Source organism: Pinus tabuliformis, chromosome 5_1 (assembly GCF_031772625.1).
Source record: "Pinus tabuliformis cultivar Carrire ecotype Pingquan chromosome 5_1, CPIR1, whole genome shotgun sequence".
Taxonomy (NCBI): domain Eukaryota; kingdom Viridiplantae; phylum Streptophyta; class Pinopsida; order Pinales; family Pinaceae; genus Pinus; species Pinus tabuliformis.
In genome coordinates this window covers 338,294,673-338,304,084 of record NC_142305.1, presented here as the reverse complement: position 1 = coordinate 338,304,084, position 9,412 = coordinate 338,294,673, and the positions used below count along the sequence as shown (strand labels likewise).

General features: G+C 34.4%; 1 long non-coding RNA gene across 1 annotated transcript; it reads left to right on the top strand.

The window, feature by feature from the left end:
- The first annotated feature begins 2,124 nt into the window (after nt 1-2,124).
- LOC149164815 (uncharacterized) lies at nt 2,125-5,628 on the top strand. The gene is made up of 3 exons (XR_016260280.1): nt 2,125-2,318; nt 4,399-4,455; nt 5,571-5,628. It is a non-coding gene; the product is annotated as an uncharacterized LOC149164815 (long non-coding RNA).
- Nucleotides 5,629-9,412: the final 3,784 nt, after the last annotated feature.

Here is a 9,412-nt window from a genome sequence, read left to right as displayed (position 1 = left end):
TTCACTTTTGGCACTAATTTCCATGCTTATTCATGGTGGTTGTATCAGTTGTAAGATATTTTCACTATCTTGATATGTGTGCTTTCATACATGTAATATGTTATGGATTTGTTCATAGTTGTTATATGTATATTTCGTTTTGAATTTTTGTTCCCTTATTTCTCATCATGCCAATGATATATTGTGAACTAATTTGTAGTTAGCCGCTGGCGTGTCCTTGTTGATGTATGTCTGATTGGGTTTTGGCTCAGTGATCCTTCTCATGGCATACTCCTTATTGTTCTTGTGACTTGATTTTACTACTTTCTGTAGTTTGTCAATCTTGGGTTGACTTTGTTTCATTGCCTGGCAATTTCATTATTGTCTTTCCTATGACACATTTTCATTTGATAACCAAAACCGAAATAATTCATGGTGGCAACCAGATGCACATACTGTATGGTGCTCCTACCCTAAACAGTGTGAGGTAAAATTTGGACATCATGTCGTGGAGACCCCTTAACTGTTGGTGGCATCCAAAACTGTCAACAAGTCCTCTTCGACCATTCTTGTCTTGGATACCTTATCCAATCCTTAGGACTCCTTCTATGGCCTTCAATAGACATAAGACTGTTAGCCCTAGCCTAGTGGATGACACATGAAGAAGAAAATATAATGTCTACTTCCACTAGCTCTCAACTAGCGAGGACATTTTCATTTCATCTTAATTAGGGAATAGATCATTGCCCCATCTCAAATAGGGAGATATAACCAAAAGTCTAATATTTTCTCATGCTTTACCAATACATAAATTATTTCTTCATTCTTAGAGATATTTCATTTTTGGGTAATGAATATATAATAATTTTTAATTTGCAAAGGTTGAGAACAAGACCAATAAATTTCATGATCACTACTAATTTAATAAAATACTTTTATTACGACAAATATCATCATAAATTTCTATTGAAGTTTAAATAGCTAAAACAAACAATATTGTAACTTCTTCATCATGGAAAATACTGCAACTTTACCTTGGCGGTGTAAAAATCATCAAATATATAGATAATGAAGCAAACCATCTTCAAAACATCATTTATACTTTAACATAAGAATCTAAGATCTCAATTTTATGTAACCCATTGTTAAGTAAAATGAAGAACTAATATTAACAAGTCAACAAAGTGCACAAATATTTGTCAACAAAAAATACTAACAAAAAAAAAAGATCTTCATAAGAATAGTTTATCAAGTATCAATAAACTCTACTTAAATTAATTTAGTTAAGGTTACATGCTCCAAATCCCTTTTATTTTAGAAGAACATTTTTTATTTATTTAGTTCATTAAAATGACTTTCAACTGCAAAATATCAACACATTATGTAATAATATGATATACCAAATGAGGCAGCTGAATCATATCCCAATTATTGATATATTAATATGAAATTCCAAAATGTGTAGATATGAGTAAAATAACATGGCAACATTCACCATTCTCCAATCCAAATGTTAATTGATTATATTTTTACAAGGATTTGGTAAAATATCATAATAGATAATGGTCTTATATTGTGATTTTACTATACTTTCATAGGATTTGAAATTTTCAATATATATCTTTTGTAGTTGACATAATCTCATATTTATTGTATATGAATATTATGACCCTTTTCTCGACATCAAAACTCCTCATCATACCTCCTTTTCCAAGGACATTTTCTAGAGCAAAGCTTTGAATCTCACACACACATAATGATGGCTTAGATGCCCCTGAGTAGTGGTTTTTTAAACCAAAAATAAACATGCTTTCATAGCTCACACAACTTAACAAACAAAAAACCAAATTAATATTTATTTAAAATATTTTAAACAAATTTTAAACTTAATAATTTATTAAATCTAAATTGTTAAAACTAACATTTATATTAATTCATTTAAAATATAAATATTTAAAACATTTGAATAATTAGAATTTACATTTATATTTACGCCGTAAGGCGTTCCCTCTGAGAAAGACATCCCTAAAATGTGACGTGTGCGATCGTGAGCCATTGATTTTGTGTGTTAGATGATTGGAGTGTTTTTAGCCGTTCGTTTAATCTGTTTTATTCATAGAAAAATGGTATTTTCTCATGGTAATGGGCATGAAAAGCCAGGCCTGGCCTGCTGGCGATGAGACTCTTCTGCTGCCTTGGCAGAGACTGCCTGCTGGCACAGAGACTCTTCGCAGAGACTCTTGGCAGAGACTCTTCATGGCAGAGACTCTTCATGTCTTTCTTTATCGACAGTTATATTCTTTGGCCTCCATGATTCAGTGGATTAGTAGCTATTTAAGGTTCGACCCACAGCTATCAAACCCTTATCGTTTACGTTTTCCTACTGTTTATTTAAGGTTCGACCCACAGCTATCAAACCCTCATCGTTTACGTTTTCCTCCAAGGTATGAACTCTCTATCCGGTCAATTTGAACAGAGTACTATTCTGTGTGCTTGAATGTCGAGAACAGAGTACTATTCTAATTGCTGCCGATTTTAATTGCTGCCGATATGGTTATTTTCTGCTATTGCATGTAAAACTTGTGAATTGACGTCTTCAAGCATGCATTTCAGCTGGAGGAGTTTGATAGCACATCACTGTTAGGTTGAATCAAATAGCATTAACAATTTGAACTCTCTATCCGGTCAATTTGAACAGAGTACTATTATGAACTCTCTATCCGGTCAATTTGAACAGAGTACTATTCTGTGTGCTTGAATGTCGAGAACAGAGTACTATTCTAATTGCTGCCGATTTTTCTTTTTGGGATCTTGCTTTTTGATGTCCGGAACTACACTTGATCATGTATGAGGAGTAATGGGTTCCTGTTTTCTCAAGCCCTCCAGGACGGTATTTTGTCATATCACTGTTTATTTTCTGTGAATGATATTTACTTCACATCATTATCACCGATAACAATGCAATCCCAAATATGATCATCCAGGTTTTGACAACAGAAACAGGTGTTGGGGAGTTTTATGTCCAGAATTTCCTACTGTATTTGAAGTCTTCTGTTTGGTTCTTCAATGTTGAACTGTCAAAGAAAGGATTGCGATTTTTTGGACTACTTTCAGTTTTTGTTTGATTGTTCATGGATCTCTTAGTTCGTAGATGTGAAACAGACATGGACTTGTATTAAGAGCTTATAGGCTCAGTACCCTTATAAGCTACTTTGTTACTTTTACTATGACTTTCGATATGTCTTATAAGTGAAGGATCTTGCTAATTCCATTATTTTCTATAATTTTTTAATGTAGTAACATGAGAAATTAATCGATAACTAGGGACTCGCTTTGAGTGATGAAATACCTCTGAAACTATTATCTGATTGAAACCTCTTCTCCATAGTCCAAATAATAATTAAAGAGGTTAATCATAAAATTGCTTTTCTATGCAATTGACCCACATTTGCCAAGTTCTTTTGAGGGACACAAGTATCTACTGTATCATTGAAACTTGATGTTTCTGACCCAGCTTGTCTTACACAGTCCGGAACTACACTTGATCATGTATGAGGAGTAATGGGTTCCTGTTTTCTCAAGCCCTCCAGGACGGTATTTTGTCATATCACTGTTTATTTTCTGTGAATGATATTTACTTCACATCATTATCACCGATAACAATGCAATCCCAAATATGATCATCCACGTTTTGACAACAGAAACAGGTGTTGGGGAGGTTTATGTCCAGAATTTCCTACTGTATTTGAAGTCTTCTGTTTGGTTCTTCAATGTTGAACTGTCAAAGAAAGGATTGCGATTTTTTGGACTACTTTCAGTTTTTGTTTGATTGTTCATGGATCTCTTAGGTCGTAGATGTGAAACAGACATGGACTTGTATTAAGAGCTTATAGGCTCAGTACCCTTATAGGCTACTTTGTTACTTTTACTATGACTTTAGATATGTCTTATAAGTGAAGGATCTTGCTAATTCCATTATTTTCTATAATTTTTGAATGTAGTAACATGGGAAATTAATCGATAACTAGGGACTCGCTTTGAGTGATGAAATACCTCTGAAACTATTATCTGATTGAAACCTCTTCTCCATAGTCCAAATAATAATTAAAGAGGTTAATCATAAAATTGCTTTTCTATGCAATTGACCCACATTTGCCAAGTTCTTTTGAGGGACACAAGTATCTACTGTATCATTGAAACTTGATGTTTCTGACCCAGCTTGTCTTACACAGGGAAACCTTGCAGCCTTGCTAATCTAGCTTGGCAATGCATAGTCCTGCAATTGAATGAACATATTGATTACAACATTGGATTTCTGTTATATCAATGTTTAGTTAGGGCATAGAAGAGATTTGAATTTCATAACTTTTTCTTCTTATACTTTGATCCCATCTGACAACTCTTTTGTGGACAATGCAGAAGCATAAGTGCATCCCATTAGAAGACCTTGCTGCAGAATTCAAACTCCGCACTCAGGTTCTTATTTATATATTTATAACTTTGTGTATTATACATCCATATGTACACGCACATGAATGGACAGAGGCACTTGTTCTAGTTAGTGATGTGTTTTTTATGTCTTGCTTTCTTGAGATGACTATGCTTCCTACCTAAATGCTATTAGCTTAGGATATTTTTACCCGTACTCACTTTGGATATGTCCTATAAGTGAAGTATATCTTATAATATTTAATAGAATTATTTTTTAAATAATTGGAGACATGTATTCCATTTTAATTTATAGTGGCATACTGCATAACAAGCATTTGGCTTTACTGTCAGACTCTCCGAATACAGCAATTGCATTTTGAGAAGCATGATATTCAATAGAGATGTGAATTTTATGATGGGAATGACTTATTCTGTTTGAGTTATGATTGTGGATAATGCTGTATGATTCATGAAATAGGAAACTATAGATTTGCCTTATGCAGTTGGTTGTCCTTAGTATTGACCGATTATCTGATTCAGATGCTTCAGTAACAGGGTCCATTGTCCTCGGATTGTCCATATTTTTAGGGGGAGATAACTATGTCCACACTTTTTCTTTCGCCTCATTTTTTCTTATACTTTCTTCTGTAGTACTTATCATTAGTATCATTTGGTTCGTTTTTCTTGCTGTTATTCCAGAATTTGTTCCATGTTATTTTTCTTAGATGTGGAATTTTGTTAAATTCTTCTAATCTTTTGTTCCATTCTGGGAAACTGTTGATATTTTCTGCTTGCTGCTCTTCCATTTTCCTCAAAAACTTTATTGTTCTTCCAGCTTCCTCCAAGATTTTGCATATTTTTGGCAAAAAACTGCTTAGGCTTCAACTTGGTGTTTTGAACTATGCTCTCAGGTTATTCAATCAGGCTTTGGATCTAGGATCTAGGCTTTGGAATGTGGATCTAAGATTCACTTTTCTTATTTTATGCCTTGCTAATCTAGCTTGGCAATGCATAGTCCTGCAATTGAATGAACATATTGATTACAACATTGGATTTCTATTATATCAATGTTTAGTTAGGGCATAGAAGAGATTTTAATTTCATAACTTTTTCTTCTTATACTTTGATCCCATCTAACAACTCTTTTGTGGACAATGCAGAAGCATAAGTGCATCCCATTAGAAGACCTTGCTGCAGAATTCAAACTCCGCACTCAGGTTCTTATTTATATATTTATAACTTTGTGTATTATACATCCATATGTACACACACATGAATGGACAGAGGCACTTGTTCCAGTTGGTGATGTGTTTTGTATGTCTTGCTTTCATGAGATGACTATGCTTCCTACCTAAATGCTATTAGCTTAGGATATTTTTACCCATACTGACTTTGGATATGTCCTATAAGTGAAGTATATCTTATAATATTTAATAGAATTATTTTTTTAAATAATTGGAGACATGTATTCCATTCTAATTTATAGTGGCATACTGCATAACAAGCATTTGGCTTTATTGTCAGACTCTCCGAATACAGCAACTGCATTTTGAGAAGCGTGATATTCAATAGAGATGTGAATTTTATGATGGGAATGACTTATTCTGTTTGAGTTATGATTGTGGATAATGATGTATGATTCATGAAATAGGAAACTATAGATTTGCCTTATGCAGTTGGTTGTCCTTAGTATTGACTGATTATCTGATTCAGATGCTTCAGTCATAGGGCCCATTGTCCTCGGATCCTCCAGAAGCAGCCTGTTTTCACTTGCAACTTGCAAGACAAACCTTGAAGGGCGAATCATTAATCACGAGCACTTTCCCTTGGCTAGGCTGTTATAGTGGGCTTATTGTTTTTTTTAAATAACCTCAAATCCCCAACAACTTATGTGTGCCTCTCAAAGAATTGAATCTTGGTGGCTGGCCAACACACCAACGATCTCACTGCTGAACCATGATCCCATTGGTATCATCCTTTATTTTACTTTCTCCTTGGGAAGAAACTGTGTAAAGTGCATGTCAAACTCCCTTCCGGACACAAAGTTATCCAATATTGGTTTGCTAAACTATGTAAAGTGCATGTCAAACTCCCTTCCGGACACAAGTTATCCAATATTGGTTTGCTATAGGGAGTAACCTTCACTGAATCTATTTTAGTAGAGGGCTTCTTTTATGTCATATGGTTTTAGGCTTCAACTTGGTGTTTTGAACTATGCTCTCAGGTTATTCAATCAGGCTTTCGATCTAGGATCTAGGCTTTGGAATGTGGATCTAGGATTCACTTTTCTTATTTTATGCCTTGCTAATCTAGCTTGGCAATGCATAGTCCTGCAATTGAATGAACATATTGATTACAACATTGGATTTCTGTTATATCAATGTTTAGTTAGGGCATAGAAGAGATTTGAATTTCATAACTTTTTCTTCTTATACTTTGATCCCATCTGACAACTCTTTTATGGACAATGCAGAAGCATAAGTGCATCCCATTAGAAGACCTTGCTGCAGAATTCAAACTCCGCACTCAGGTTCTTATTTATATATTTATAACTTTGTGTATTATACATCCATATGTACACGCACATGAATGGACAGAGGCACTTGTTCCAGTTAGTGATGTGTTTTGTATGTCTTGCTTTCATGAGATGACTATGCTTCCTACGTAAATGCTATTAGCTTAGGATATTTTTACCCGTACTGACTTTGGATATGTCCTATAAGTGAAGTATATCTTATAATATTTAATAGAATTATTTTTTTAAATAATTGGAGACATGTATTCCATTTTAATTTATAGTGGCATACTGCATAACAAGCATTTGGCTTTACTGTCAGACTCTCCAAATACAGCAACTGCATTTTGAGAAGCATGTTATTCAATAGAGATGTGAATTTTATGATGGGAATGACTTATTCTGTTTGAGTTATGATTGTGGATAATGCTGTATGATTCATGAAATAGGAAACTATAGATTTGCCTTATGCAGTTGGTTGTCCTTAGTATTGACCGATTATCTGATTCAGATGCTTCAGTCACAGGGCCCATTGTCCTCGGATCCTCCAGAAGCAGCCTGTTTTCACTTGCAACTTGCAAGACAACCCTTGAAGGGTGAATCATTAATCACGAGCACTTTCCCTTGGCTAGGCTGCTATAGTGGGCTTATTGTTTTTTTTAAATAACCTCAAATCTCCAACAACTTATGTGTGCCTCTCAAAGAATTGAATCTTGGTGGCTAGCCAACACACCAACGATCTCAGTGCTGAACCATGATCCCATTGGTATCATCCTTTATTTTACTTTCTCCTTGGGAAGAAACTGTGTAAAGTGCATGTCAAACTCCCTTCCGGACACAAAGTTATCCAATATTGGTTTGCTAAACTGTGTAAAGTGCATGTCAAACTCCCTTCCGGACACAAGTTATCCAATATTGGTTTGCTATAGGGAGTAACCTTCACTAAATCTATTTTAGCAGAGGGCTTCTTTTATGTCATTTGGTTTTAGGCTTCAACTTGGTGTTTTGAACTATGCTCTCAGGTTATTCAATCAGGCTTTCGATCTAGGATCTAGGCTTTGGAATGTGGATCTAGGATTCACTTTTCTTATTTTATGCCTTGCTAATCTAGCTTGGCAATGCATAGTCCTGCAATTGAATGAACATATTGATTACAACATTGGATTTATGTTATATCAATGTTTAGTTAGGGCATAGAAGAGATTTGAATTTCATAACTTTTTCTTCTTATACTTTGATCCCATCTGACAACTCTTTTGTGGACAATGCAGAAGCATAAGTGCATCCCATTAGAAGACCTTGCTGCAAAATTCAAACTCCGCACTTAGGTTCTTATTTATATATTTATAACTTTGTGTATTATACATCCATATGTACACGCACATGAATGGACAGACGCACTTGTTCCAGTTAGTGATGTGTTTTGTATGTCTTGCTTTCATGAGATGACTATGCTTCCTACCTAAATGCTATTAGCTTAGGATATTTTTACCCGTACTGACTTTGGATATGTCCTATAAGTGAAGTATATCTTATAATATTTAATAGAATTATTTTTTTAAATAATTGGAGACATGTATTCCATTTTAATTTATAGTGGCATACTGCATAACAAGCATTTGGCTTTACTGTCAGACTCTCCGAATACAACAACTGCATTTTGAGAAGCATGATATTCAATAGAGATGTGAATTTTATGATGGGAATGACTTATTCTGTTTGAGTTATGATTGTGGATAATGCTGTATGATTCATGAAATAAGAAACTATAGATTTGCCTTATGCAATTGGTTGTCCTTAGTATTGACCGATTATCTGATTCAGATGCTTCAGTCACAGGGCCCATTGTCCTCGGATTGTCCATACTTTTAGGGGGAGATAACTATGTCCACACTTTTTCTTTCGCCTCATTTTTTCTTATACTTTCTTCTGTAGTACTTATCATTAGTATCATTTGGTTCGTTTTTCTTGCTGTTATTCCAGAATTTGTTCCATCTTATTTTTCTTAGATGTGGAATTTTGTTAAATTCTTCTAATCTTTTGTTCCATTCTGGGAAACTGTTGATATTTTCTGCTTGCTGCTCTTCCATTTTCCTCAAAAACTTTATTGTTCTTCCAGCTTCCTCCAAGATTTTGCATATTTTTGGCAAAAAACTGCTTAGGCTTCAACTTGGTGTTTTGAACTATGCTCTCAGGTTATTCAATCAGGGTTTGGATCTAGGATCTAGGCTTTGGAATGTGGATCTAAGATTCACTTTTCTTATTTTATGCCTTGCTAATCTAGCTTGGCAATGCATAGTCCTGCAATTGAATGAACATATTGATTACAACATTGGATTTCTGTTATATCAATGTTTAGTTAGGGCATAGAAGAGATTTTAATTTCATAACTTTTTCTTCTTATACTTTGATCCCATCTAACAACTCTTTTGTGGACAATGCAGAAGCATAAGTGCATCCCATTAGAAGACCTTGCTGCAGAATTCA